The sequence below is a fragment of the Hordeum vulgare genome, chromosome 2H, assembly GCF_904849725.1.
Source record: "Hordeum vulgare subsp. vulgare chromosome 2H, MorexV3_pseudomolecules_assembly, whole genome shotgun sequence".
Lineage (NCBI taxonomy): Eukaryota > Viridiplantae > Streptophyta > Magnoliopsida > Poales > Poaceae > Hordeum > Hordeum vulgare.
The window spans coordinates 198,237,474-198,251,096 of record NC_058519.1 but is presented as its reverse complement, the minus strand read 5'-3'; the positions used below and the strand labels follow the sequence as shown (position 1 = coordinate 198,251,096).

General features: G+C 39.1%; 1 long non-coding RNA gene across 1 annotated transcript; it reads left to right on the top strand.

Annotated features, from left to right (window-relative positions):
* The first annotated feature begins 4,811 nt into the window (after nt 1-4,811).
* Nucleotides 4,812-6,901, top strand: LOC123425825. Its single transcript, XR_006621902.1, has 4 exons — nt 4,812-5,000; nt 5,109-5,238; nt 5,858-5,939; nt 6,095-6,901. It is a non-coding gene; the product is annotated as an uncharacterized LOC123425825 (long non-coding RNA).
* Nucleotides 6,902-13,623: the final 6,722 nt, after the last annotated feature.

Here is a 13,623-nt window from a genome sequence, read left to right as displayed (position 1 = left end):
TGGATCGATACCTTGGTTCTCAAACTGAGGGAAATACTTACTGCTCCTATGCTGCATCACCCTTTCCTCTTCAAGGGAAAAACCGACGCAAACCAGAGAAGTAGCAAGAAGAATTCCTAGCGCCAAGGAAGGACTTTTGTTGCCGTAGCAGAAGAATTTCTGGCGCCGTTGCCGGGGAGGAAGATGAAGTCAAGAACTCATCCAAGTAGGTGTCGCAAACTCATGTCTTGTATTTACTTTGTTTTCCAGTTGCCTCTCGTTTTCCTCTCCCCCACTTCACCAATTTGCTTTTTTCGTTTGCCCTTTTTCGTTTGCCTTTTCGTTCGCCCTTTTTCCTCGCTTTCTCTTTGTTTGCCTGTGTGCTTGCCTGCTTTCCGAAGTCACCATGAATGAAAACACCAAACTTTGTGACTTCTCGAATACTAATAATAATGATTTTATTAGTACTCCGATTGCTCCCGCCACTAGTGCAGAGTCATACGAAATCAATGCCGCTTTGCTGAATCTTGTTATGAAAGAGCAATTCTCTGGCCTTCCTAGTGAAGATGCCGCATCCCATCTCAATACCTTCATTGATCTTTGCGATATGCAAAAGAAGAAAGATGTGGATAATGACATGATTAAATTGAAGCTTTTTCCTTTCTCGTTGCGAGATCACGCAAAAACTTGGTTTTCTTCTTTGCCCAAAAATAGTATCGATTCTTGGGATAAGTGCAAAGATGCTTATATATCCAATTATTTCCCGCCAGCTAAGATCATCTCTCTCCATAATGATATCATGAATTTAAAGCAACTTGATAATGAACATGTTGCACAATCTTGGGAGAGAATGAAATTAATGATCAGAAATTGTCCCGCTCATGGCTTGAGTCTTTGGATGATTATTCAAATCTTTTACGCTGGCTTGAATTTCGCTTCTAGAAATATCCTGGGCTCCGCCTCAGGTGGAACGTTTATGGAAATCACGTTAGGGGAAGCCACAAAGCTCTTAGACAACATCATGACGAACTACTCTCAGTGGCACACTGAAAGGTCACCTACTAGTAAGAAGGTACACGCTATAGGAGAAATTAACTCTTTGAGTGCTAAGATGGACGAGTTAATGAATTTGGTTGCTAGTAGAAGTGCTCCTTTGGATCCTAATGATATGCCCTTGTCTTCTTTGATTGAGAGTAGCAATGCTAGCTTGGACGTTAATTTTGTTGGTAGGAATAACTTTGGCAACAACAATGCTTTTAGAGGAAACTATGTTCCTAGGCCTTTTCCTAGTAACTCCTCTAATAATTTTGGCAACTCCTACAACAATACTCATGAAAATTACAATAAATTACCCTCTGATCTAGAGAGTAATATCAAAGAGTTCATCAACTCTCAAAAGATTTTCAATGCGTCCATAGAGGAAAAACTACTCAAAATTGACGATTTGGCTAAGAGCGTTGATAGAATTTCTAGTGATGTTGATTCTTTGGAAGTTATATGTGCTCCTCCTAAAATCAACATGGATGAAACTTTGAAAGCTATGCGTGTTTTCATGATTGAGAGCCAAGAAAGAACCGCCCAAATTCGTGTTAGACATGAATGGCTTAAAAAGGCGTGTTCTCGTGATGAGAATCACGAAGATCTTAAAGTGCTTGGTGTGACTCCCATTGGATCTTTGTTTTCATGTGTCAAACCTAATGATTATGGGGCTGGATATGAATCCACTTTGGTTGAAAAGTGCCCCAATGATTCGGAGTCCATCTATCTTGATGCTAAAAGCATTGAAAGTGGAGTAGAAGACGTTAAAACTTTGAGTAGTAATGAAATTACTACCGTGGATTTCAAGGAATTCAATTATGATAGTTTCTCCTTGATTGAATGCATTTATTTGATGCAATCCATGTTAAAATCTCCACACGCTTATAGCCAAAACAAGGCCTTTACCGATCATATCGTCGAAGCTATGATAAAATCTCTTGAAGAGAAACTTGAATTGGAAGTCTCTATCCCTAGAAAGCTTCATGATTAATGGGAACCTACCATCAAAATCAAAATCAAAATCTATGAATGCAATGCTTTGTGTGATTTGGGTGCTAGTGTTTCTGCGATTCCAAAGTCTTTATGTGATGTTCTAGGTTTTAATGAGATTGAAGACTGATCTCTTAATTTGCATATTGCAGATTCTAGTGTCAAGAAACCCATGGGAAGGATCAATGATGTTCTTATTATTGCAAATAGGAACTATGTACCCGTGGATTTCATTGTGCTTGACATTGATTGCAATCCTACATGCCCTATTATTCTTGGTAGACCTTTCCGAAGGACTATCGGTGCTATCATCGATATGAAGGAAGGGAATATTAGATTTCAATTTCCTTTAAGGAAGGGCATGGAACACTTTCCTAGAAAGAAAATAAGATTGCCTTATGAATCCATGATGAGGGCCACTTATGGTTTGAGCACGAAAGACAACGATACGTGATTCTGTCGCTTTTATGCCTAGCTAAGGGCGTTAAACAATAGCGCTTGTTGGGAGGCAACCCAATGAATTTATCTTTTTATTTATATTCTTTTGCGTCCACGCCATCACAATTCTGTTGTGATTGTGTTTTTTGTGTTTCTTTTTGTGTTTGAGCCAAGCAAAACCTTTATGACTAGTCTGGGTAATGGTTGTTTGATCCTGCTGGAAAAAGACAGAAACTTTTCGCTCACGAGTTGATTTTTCATTTTTATTCAGAAAGAGCTTTTGAGTTGATTCTTTTTGCTTCTGGTTGATATGCTTTTTTCCCAGGCCGTCGTAAATTTTCAGATTTTGTGAGGTACCAGAAGTATACAGATTGCTACAGACTGGTCTATTTTTGACAGATTATGTTTTTGTTGAGTTGGTTGCTTGCTTTGATGAAACTATGGTTAGTATCGGGGGGTACTAGCCATGAAAAAGTGAGAATACAGTAGCCCAACACCAATATAGATATAATTCAAGTTTGCTACAGTACCGAAAGAAGTGGTAGTTTGTTTTCTTGTACTAATGTTATCACAAGTTTCTGTTTAAGTTTTGTGTTGTGAAGTTTTCAAGTTTTGGGTGATGTTCTCATGGACAATGAGATAAGGAGTGGAAAGAGCTCAAGCTTGGGGATGCCCAAGGCATCCTAAGCCAATTCAAGGACACCAAAAAGCCTAAGCTTGGGGATGCCCCGGGAAGGCATCCCCTCTTTCGTCTGCAATCCATCGGTAACATTACTTGGAGCTATATTTTTATTCACCACAGGATATGTGTTTTGCTTGAAGCGTCTTGTATCGTAGGAGTCTTTTCCTTTTTTTGTCACAATCATCCTTGCTGCACACCTTTTTGAGAGAGAGAGACGTGCACTCATCGTGATTTTGCTAGAATGCTCATAGTGCTTCACTTATATCTTTTGAGCTAGATACTTTTTGCTCTATGTGCTTCACTTATATCTTTTGAGCTAGATACTTCTGCTCTATGTTCTTCACTTATATCTTTTGAGCTAGATACTTTTGCTCTAGTGCTTCACTTATATCTTTTAGAGCACGGCAGTGCGTGACTTGGTAGTTGGCTTATGCTATGAAAGTAGTCCCAACTGTGATAGGTACCCAAAGACGATGCAAAAACCTCCATCTTCATGTGCATTGAGTAGAAAGAGAAGTTTTGATTCCTCTTAATTAGTTTTCAGATGTCGATTTGGTAATATTAAAAGCTATGTTAGTAGGGTGTTGTGAATCTAGAAATACTTGTGTTGAAGTTAGTGATTCCCGTAGCATGCACGTATGGTGAACCGCTATGTTAGGAAGTCGGAGCATGATTGATCTATTGATTGTCATCATTTGTGTTGAGGTCGGGATCGCACGATGGTTAACACCTACCAACCCTTCCCCTCGGATGCGTTTAGCACTTTGTTTCGATTACTAATAAAAACTTCCGCAACAAGTATGTGAGTTCTTCATGACTAATGTGAGTCCATGGTATAGATGCACTTTCACCTTCCACCATTTCTAGCCTCTCTAGTGCCGCGCAATTCTCACCGGTGCACAAACCCACCATATGTCTTCCTCAAAACAGCCACCATACCTACCTACTATGACATTTTCATAGCCATTCCGAGATATATTGCCATGCAACTCCCACCGTTCCGTCTCATGACTTGCGCTGTCACTCTCATATTGCCTTTGCATGATCATAAGATAGCTAGCGAGATGTTTCAACGTCATACGCCATGCTAGATTGTTGCACATCCCGGTACACTGCTGGAGGCATTTTCTATGGAGTCATCATTGTGAGTTTTGAGCTTTGAGTAAATAAAAGTGTGATGATCATCATTATTAGAGCATTGTCCCATGTGAGGAAATAAATAAAAAAAGAGACCAAAGAGCCCAAAAACAAAAACAAACAAAAAAAGAGAAAAAAAAAGAGGCCTAAGAGCCCAAATGAAAAAAAATGAAAAAGAGAGAAGAAACAATGCTACTATCTTTTTCCACACTTGTGCTTCATAATAGCACCATGTTCTTCATGATTGAGAGCTTCTTGCTTTGTCACTACCATATGCTAGTGGGAATCTTCATTATATAACTTGGCTTGTCTATACTTCTATACTTATACTAATTAGAGACTCCCTAGAAATTACCACGTTAATTAGAAATTATAAACCGTTCATCTGGTGGGACCGAGTAATTACGATGGAGATTAACGCATCTAATTTTAATTTGGTAAAAAAACTGTACATGCCCACAATCCTTTTCAACACGTTTCTTTTCATCTATCCCTAACCTCACCAAGCCCACCATCCCCACACATGGCGTGCCTTGGATCGCGCCGTTGCCGTTCTCCCATCATTGTTCCCTTTCCCATCCGTCGCTGCTCTCCATCGCATCCAGCCTCTTTCACATCCCATCGGCTCCACCGCCACCATGAACCATCACTATCCTTGGTCTCTTCTCTTTGACCTGCACACGACCGCAGATGCTTCTGGTGGTGTGTGGCGACGCGGCCGATCGAGGGAACCGGGGTGAGGCGGACTGTGCCCGTTCGTCGATCTGCCCCCCATCTCCTGTTCCTCGTCTCAGAATGTCACGTTAGCAGTTACTGCGACACACGACGCTATCCTATTTTGCAGCGGTGCCTATAGGTGACAACAATGGTGTTCTGTTGTGCCCTGTTGTACCCCTCCACACTTGAGGCCGCCGAGGAGAAGATCACACTCCCTGTAAAAAATTCGGCCATGTTCTAAGTGGCTAATCGGCAAGGTAATTTTCTACACTGAAGTTCTCTCATGGAACTTGGGTGGGATGGATTGGCGGATGTGCTAGGTGGAGTGCCATAGTATGGGCATGTTAGTGGGCAGAATCTCCTCTCCCACACACACGAATTTGAGTTTGGCAAGGAACTGTGTCAATACTACTATCCTTTGGCTTTCCAATGGTGATTTGGATTGTTTTGTTTTCTTGAATCATGGTGGTTTAGTTAATTTGTTAACAGGTGTTTCAGTTAGGACTAAAAGTAGAGAGTGGTTGACTCGATTGAATTTGGCAGAGGATAACCCATTTTTTTAATAATTGGTGGTTTAGTTAGTTTTAATGAAATGGTTCATGGGCTCAACTTCTATTTAGGTTACTATAGTGTATAGTATAGTTGTGTGGACTCTCGGTGATGAAAAATACCCAATGCATTGCTTTATGTTGTCCAGTGTACTACAGTTTACTATCTCTATTGACAAATCTGCAAGATGATGCAAAAATATTGCTTGCTGGTAGGCTGTGAACACATAGGCTATGTACAGACATGCATGTTGTAAGCAGTGCTCTCGCAAAACGGTGCTCCCTTTCCTTACCGTTGTTGCTAAATATTTGTTTTGTGGCATATCAGGGTTGGACGACATAATGCCAACGACCTCACCCTAGGAGTCCACTTCACGGTCATGGCATCCGCCTCCACCAATTATCTAGAGGTAATTTATTCGATGCCCTCCGTTGGATGAAGATGCTCTATTATGTGTGGTTCAGTCACATGTGGTTCATGCAAGCTGCCCTTAAGTCTTTATTGACGTTGGATAGAGCTGAGAAAAATCTTTATATGCTTACAATTTTGTGTGCCTTTTTCTAGGAGTTAAGTTCCAGAGACGAATGGGGAGGTCAACTTTGAGATGCAGCACACTATGTGTTCACGCAATCGGAATGGCCGAAATATCATGCCAATATGAGGGACGTCCGAAATATCAAGCCAATATGCGTTTTATGCCTTTCCTGTTAGGTATGTTATCATTGATTCATATGATTAGTTGGTACTTCAGAATAGGCACACACATGTTTTCCATCATAATCGAGAAAGTACAAATTTTAGATATGGATGTTAAGCTATGAGGAGAACCTTATTGGCTCGGACATCATATTTTTTAGGTAGGCAATCTTTAGTTCATTATGATCAGTTAATATTCCTGAGCGGGGGAAGCCATATTGTCCACAAGGCTTGAGCAAGTCGGATTTCTGATATAGATTTTAAATGATCAAGACAACCTAAGTGGCTCTTTGCCAGGCCACCATTGCCGATACTTATGGAGCTGTTTTTAAATGTGCAAATGTCCAACCCATTAAAACACCCTTTTAGGATACATAAGCAACTGCCAGTATTTGTGGGAGTGCATTTTACAACGATTTGCATAAATTCTGCTGAGGATAATTATAAAATGCACAAAGCATTTTAAATTCTTTTTCCAGTTTTGTAAATACTGAATCAAAATATCGAATAAATATTTTTAGGTTCATTAATAAAGATATAGTGCTCATGTTTAGGCAGTGCCAAGTATTAGATGTTCCATGTCTTTATTAGCTTACTCTAAATTTAAAGTACTAAAAGGTCTGAGTGGTGAGCGCTACTTCTTTGTTATTTTATTGTGTCTTCACATTATAAAAATACAACTGATGGTCTTGCAGGATTTTCTCCCTTCTCCATGGATAAATTGCTTGATGTGTTCCATGGTGCAGTTGAATTAGATACAAGCATGCTACAAATCTTATAGTAATTTAATAAGGCATTTGATGGGCTCGTGTCATTCTAATCTACTTCCCACATTTTAGTGTTGATGTTAATTAGTACTCTGTAGTGAGACTAAGAAATAGTCCTATGGGGAGAATCAGGCAACACCTAATATGTGTGTCGTTTGAGAAAAATGAAACTTCCTACTTTCCAACGGTCGGGTACGTATGTACATGTAAAAAGCACCATCTTAGACAAATATATCATTCACCAAGTTTAGTGAAAGTTAGCTTAAATACCATGTATTTTTCCGCACGCAGATTATTGCCTACTGTAGGTCATCCTCTATATATATATATGATAGTCTAATAATAGTCAAGCATGACAAAAAACTTCACTCCAGTAATTTTGTTGCTCCATAAGAGCTAACAATTGTTAAAAAAACAAATCACATACTCCATGTGTCCCAAATTAAGTGACTCAACTTTGTAGTAACTTTGTAATGATTTCATCTCTTTCTAGGAATAGGCACTTTATTTTCACTCTTATGCAAAAAGACTTTAAATCACGATTTTTATTTTATTTTTTCATGATATTCAGAGGAATATTAGCTTGAGTACCATAAAGAGGGTGACGCAAGTGGTACTTGACATACCATGGCGTCCAATGTCTAGGTTAGCAGACCCACATCATGTTTTGCTCTTTGCGTTCTGTACATCAGCAATGGACAAGCGCAGTGATGGAGTCCTAAGAAAGAACCCAAAAATAACTGCACTGTCTTATTCACATTTGAGGGAAAAACTACTTCAAGGAATGAGGTTAAGCAAAGATCGATGCTCAAGATGTTACGAGACACTTCTCATGCATGTTGATATTCTCCTTTTTTGAGTTTCCTTTAAGGTGCAGTATTTTCTTTTATTTGTTATACAAAATAGTGCATCTGTTTGTGATTTGATATGAAGGCATGTAATTCCTTGGAAAACTCCCACACTATATTTTGATCCAAGTTCAGTTGTACTGATGTCGATTAATACATTTACAGTACATTATTAAGCTCTTTGTCGTAACGCGACATGTCACCACTCAGTCTATTTACTGTACAACACTATTGATCTTGATTAAAGTAGGACCGAAATGGTGCAAGCAAAGGATCTTTTTGAATGGGAAACAATAGGAGAGTGTCAGAATTATATTAATATACTATTAAATAAAGTATAGTATAAGGATCTTTGGAAGAAATCTTTGTAAGAATAGACATTTAAGGAAAACATAAGGAAATAAGCTATAAGTTGTTGTATCCATAAATTGAACTCATTGAGGTGTTTGTTCTTGAATCTACCTATCCAGATCATACTTAAGACCCCTCTTCCACTTCTGTATCTAAGGGCTTTCATCCTCAGAAGTCTTCCCATTCATACACTATATATTCCAGCAGCTCAAAATGAAATACCCCACTGCAAATGTTTCCCTTATGGAATCATGGGCTAAGGCCACTTTAACAAAAACTGATATAAATCTATGCCTATTGGGGATGAATTCTTACCAACATTCTATAGCAAAAGGATAGTCCCAAAGGAAGTGTGGGTTTGTTTTTTCTGACTTATCTGAGCATAGAACATTCTACATGTATGCCTATTCTAGGAAGAGAAAGAATTTCCTGTGCAGTAGATTGCCAGGTATATTTTGAAATATAATTCCTTATTTTTTTTGCAAGGAGGTTTACATAGATTTAAGATTATTCATTATTATTCTAAGAATTCTGAATTTCTGTTTTCTATTTAATCATCCTAACTATTCTTTTTTGGTGCATTCTTCATTTGCCATTCTCATCTAATATCATACAGTATGTTTTTGTTCCTATGTGAAACTAATAATTCACATCTCTACCTTATACTACTTTATTGTTGTACAAAAAAGCTTTTGTAACCATGATGCTGATATACGTGTGATAGGTACTTCATGTGCTACCACGTTAGTAGGCAGGTTTCAATAGAAGTATTAGAAATTACATTCTTCCACATTAATCCAATATTAAGTAACCGGTTTTGGTTCTATTTTTATTGCAAACCAGTTCATTCTTCGCAAACAAGAAATCCTACATGTTGTCGAGAATTACAACTACAACAGATCTGGTTACTTGGTGGGAAGAAATATCCGTCACATTTTATAACTATCATACTTTGTAGTGCTTATAACAGGTGATAGATTCTGAGATGTACTATCAACTCATGTCTGCTTATTTCATTTTGTGGAATTTAATTATAGTAAAAAACATTCAATATAAATATGCTTCAAGACATGTAGTTGGTGCAAAGCAGGGAGAGGTGTTTTGGCTCCCTCGTGCATTTGCACCCGAATAAACAGCAACACACAAAAAAAATTAAATGTTTTTGAAAAATCTATTTTTTTATGGATGTTTGTGTTACTGTTGCACACATGCTTGACAATTTTCATGCAAATTGGAGCAGTGGTGTTTTGTCGATAAAAAGCATATTTGAATGTAACATTTTGGGGGTAACAATTGATGTTCAATTCATTTTTTTTTTGCACAGGCCAAAATGCTTAACCATTTTGCCTGAAAAAAATTAGGTACCATTTGACTGTGACAAAGAACACACAATTTTTTTTGCGATTTTTTCACATTTCAAAATTCATTTTAGATGGGCTGGAGCACGTGCTCCCTGGAGCCGAATTGCATTTCCCATGCAAAATATCATACTATCATACTGACTTTGTTAGCTATGGTGGTTTGTGTATGGATCAATAGAATTAAATTATGTAGAAAAATTACATCGAACCACTTGCCGATAAGCTTTAACCCGAAATGGCATTCTGAAGTGTGTAGTCAAACTATAGTTATGTTTGACAACTAATTTAAGAAAATTGTTCTGATTTGCTAGGTCAAAATGGAACTTCAGATTATATGTAATTTATGTAGTAGTACTAATATATACATAAAAACAGTGGCCCCGGTTGCACCATGAGAACTACGTCCCTATCCAAAAGTAAAACATAAATGTGTTCTAGAACAGAGTTAATCCAGAATCAAAATCATATAATTTCAAACTGATTTGAGACCATAACATATTTAGTCCTATTGGTGACTATGAACAATATTCGATTCTTTTAGTATAACTTTCGAAAATGTATTCTCAATGTAAGATATAGTCATGTACTTAGATATGTAAAATTTAAAATTCAAAGAAAAGGAAAAATAAAGCTAGCCCGCGCGTAAGCACGGGTTGGCGACTAGTATATTACAATGATGGGTTTTCTCAAAATTGTCTTAGGTCTTCGTGAGCAAGCAAGTTGGATGCACACCAACTAGTTTTTCTTTTGAGCTTTCACATACTTATAGCTCTAGTGCATCTCTTCTATGGCAATCCCTACTCATTCACATTGATATCTATTAATGGGAATCTCCATAGCTTTTTGATACGCCGAGTCAATGTGACCATCTCCTCCTTTTTTGTCTCACAACCACCACCACACTCTATTCCACCTATAGTGCTATATCCATGGCTCACGCTCATGTATTACGTGATAGTTATAAAAAGTTTGAGAAAATAAGAGTGTGAAAACAATTACTTGGCCAATTTCGGAGTTGTGCATGATTTACATTAGTTGTGTGGGGATGATGGAGCATAGCCAGACTATATGATTTTGTAGGGACAACTATGCTAGGTAGCATTCCACATCAAAAATTCATTCTTTATCACTTCCCTACTCGAGGACGAGCAGGAGTTAAGCTTGGGGATGCTTGATATGTCTCCAACTTATCTATAATTTTTGATGGTTTGTGCTATTATCTTGTCAAACTTTGGATGTTTTGCATGCCTTTTATATATTTTCTGGGACTAACTTATTAACTCAGTGCCAAGTGCCAGTTCCTGTTTTTTCCATGTTTTTGACCCCTTTCAGAGAAGATTTTGAAACAGAGTCCAAACGGAAGAAAATCCCCGAAAAGATTTTTTCCCGTAGCGGAAGAAGATCCGGAAGCTTGAGAGCCAAGGCAGGGGAGCCTCAGGGGCCCCACAAGCCCCCACCCCGCGACCAGGGGATCTTCAATACAAAGCTCTCCATGATCTTCATGGAGATCTATCTGATGTAATCTTCTTTTGCGGTGTGTTTGTCGAGATCCGATGAATTGTGGATTTATGATCAGATTATCTATGAATCTTATTTGAGTTTCTTCTGATCTCTCTTATGCATGATTTCACATCCTTGTAATTCTCTTCGAGTTGTGGGTTTTGTCTGGCAAACTAGATCTATGATTTTTGCAATGGGAGAAGTGCTTGGTTTTGGGTTCATACCGTGCGGTGACCTCACCCAGTGACAGAAGGGGTAGCGAGGCATGCATCGTGTTGTTGCCATCAAGGGTAAAAATATGGGGTTTTCATCATTGGTTTGATATTATCCCTCGACATCATGTCATCTTGCTTAAGGTGTTACTCTGTTCGTCATGAACTCAATACACTAGATGCATGCTGGATAGCGGTCGATGTGTGGACTAATAGTAGTAGATGCAGAAAGTATCGGTCTACTTGTCTCGGATGTGATGCCTATATGTATGATCATTGCCTTAGATATCGTTATGACTTTGCGCGGTTCTATCAATTGCTCGACAGTAATTTGTTCACCCACCGCGATATTTGCTATTTTGAGAGAAGCCTCTAATGAACACTATGGCCCCGGGGTCTACTCCACACCATATTTTCAGCCTTACACTTTTTACTTCGTTGCACTTTTCGCCTTCAAATCTCATTTTGCAAACAATCTTGAAGGGTTGACAACCCCTTTGAAGCGTTGGGTGCAAGCTTGTTTGTGTTTGCGCAGGTACTCTGGACTTGACGAGACCCTCCTTCTGGATCGATACCTTGGTTCTCAAACTGAGGGAAATACTTACTGCTCCTGTGCTGCATCACCCTTTTGTTTTCAAGGGAAAAACCGACGCAAACCAGAGCAGTAGCAAGAAGAATTCCTAGCGCCAAGGAAGGACTTTTGTTGCCGTAGCAACTCGTCACCATCAACATCTTCATCAGCACCATCTCATCTCCAAACCCTAGTTCATCTCTTGTAACCAATCTCTGTCTCGCGACTCCGATTGGTACTTGTAAGGTTGCTAGTAGTGTTAATTACTCTTTGTAGTTGATGCTAGTTGGATTACTCAGTGGAAGATTATATGTTCAGGTCCTTGATGCTATTCAATACCTCTCTGGTCATGAACATAACTATGCTTTGTGAGTAGTCACTTTTGTTCCTGAGGACATGGGATAAGTCATGCTATAAGTAGTCATGTGAAGTTGGTATTCGTTCGATATTTTGATGTGTTGTATGTCGTCTCTCCTTTAGTGGTGTTATGTGAACGTCGACTACATAACACTTCACCATTATTTTGGCCTAGAGGAAGGCATTGGGAAGTAGTAAGTAGATGATGGGTTGCTAGAGTGATAGAAGCTTAAACCCTAGTTTATGCGTTGCTTCGTAAGGGGCTGATATGGATCCACTAGTTTAATGCTATGGTTAGACTTTGTCTTAATTCTTCCTTCGTAGTTGCATATGCTTGCGAGAGGGGTTAATCATAAGTGGGATGTTTGTCCAAGTAAGGGCAGCACCCAAGCACCAGTCCACCCACATATCAAACTATCAAAGTAGCGAACGCGAATCATATGAACATGATGAAAACTAGCTTGACAGAAATTCCCATGTGTCCTTGGGAGCGCTTTACCTCCTATAAGAGTTTGTCCAGGCTTGTCCCTTGCTACAAAAGGGATTGGGCCACTTTGCTGCACCTTTGTTACTTTCTACTTGCCACGAATCATCTTATCACACAACTATTTGTTACCGATAATTTCAGTGCTTGCACAGAATACCTTGCTCGAAACCACTTGTCAAATCCTTCTGCTCCACGTTGGGTTCGACACTCTTACTTATCGAAAGGACTACGATAGATCCCCTACACTTGTGGGTCATCAGGCATCTTTGGCCTCTTTTTTTTTATTTCCTCACATGGGACAATGCTCTAATAATGATGATCATCACACTTTTATTTACTCACAGCTCAATGCTTAGAACAATGATGACTCTATAGGAAATGCCTCCGGGAGTGTACTGGGATATGCAACGATCTAGCTTAGCGTATGACGTTGAAACATCTCGCTAGCTATCTTACAATCATGCAATGGCAATATGAAAGTGACGTCACAAGTCATGAGACGGAACGGTGGGAGTTGCATGGCAATATATCTCGGAATGGCTATGAAAATGCCATAATAGGTAGGTATGGTGGCTGTTTTGAGGAAGGTATATGGTGGGTTTGTGCACCGGCGAAAGTTGCGCGGCACTAGAGAGGCTAGCAATGGTGGAAGGTGAAAGTGCATCTATACCATGGACTCGCATTAGTCATGAAGAACTCATATACTTATTGCGAAAGTTTTATTAGTAATTGAAACAAAGTGCTAAACGCACTCCTAGGGGAAGGGTTGGTAGGTGTTAACCATCGCGCGATCCCGACCACCACACAAAGGATGACAATCAATAAATCGATTATGCTCCGACTTCCTAACATAGCGGTTCACCATACGTGCATGCTACGGAAATCACTAACTTCAAAACAAGTATTTCTAGATTCACAACACCCATAACTCTAATATTACCAA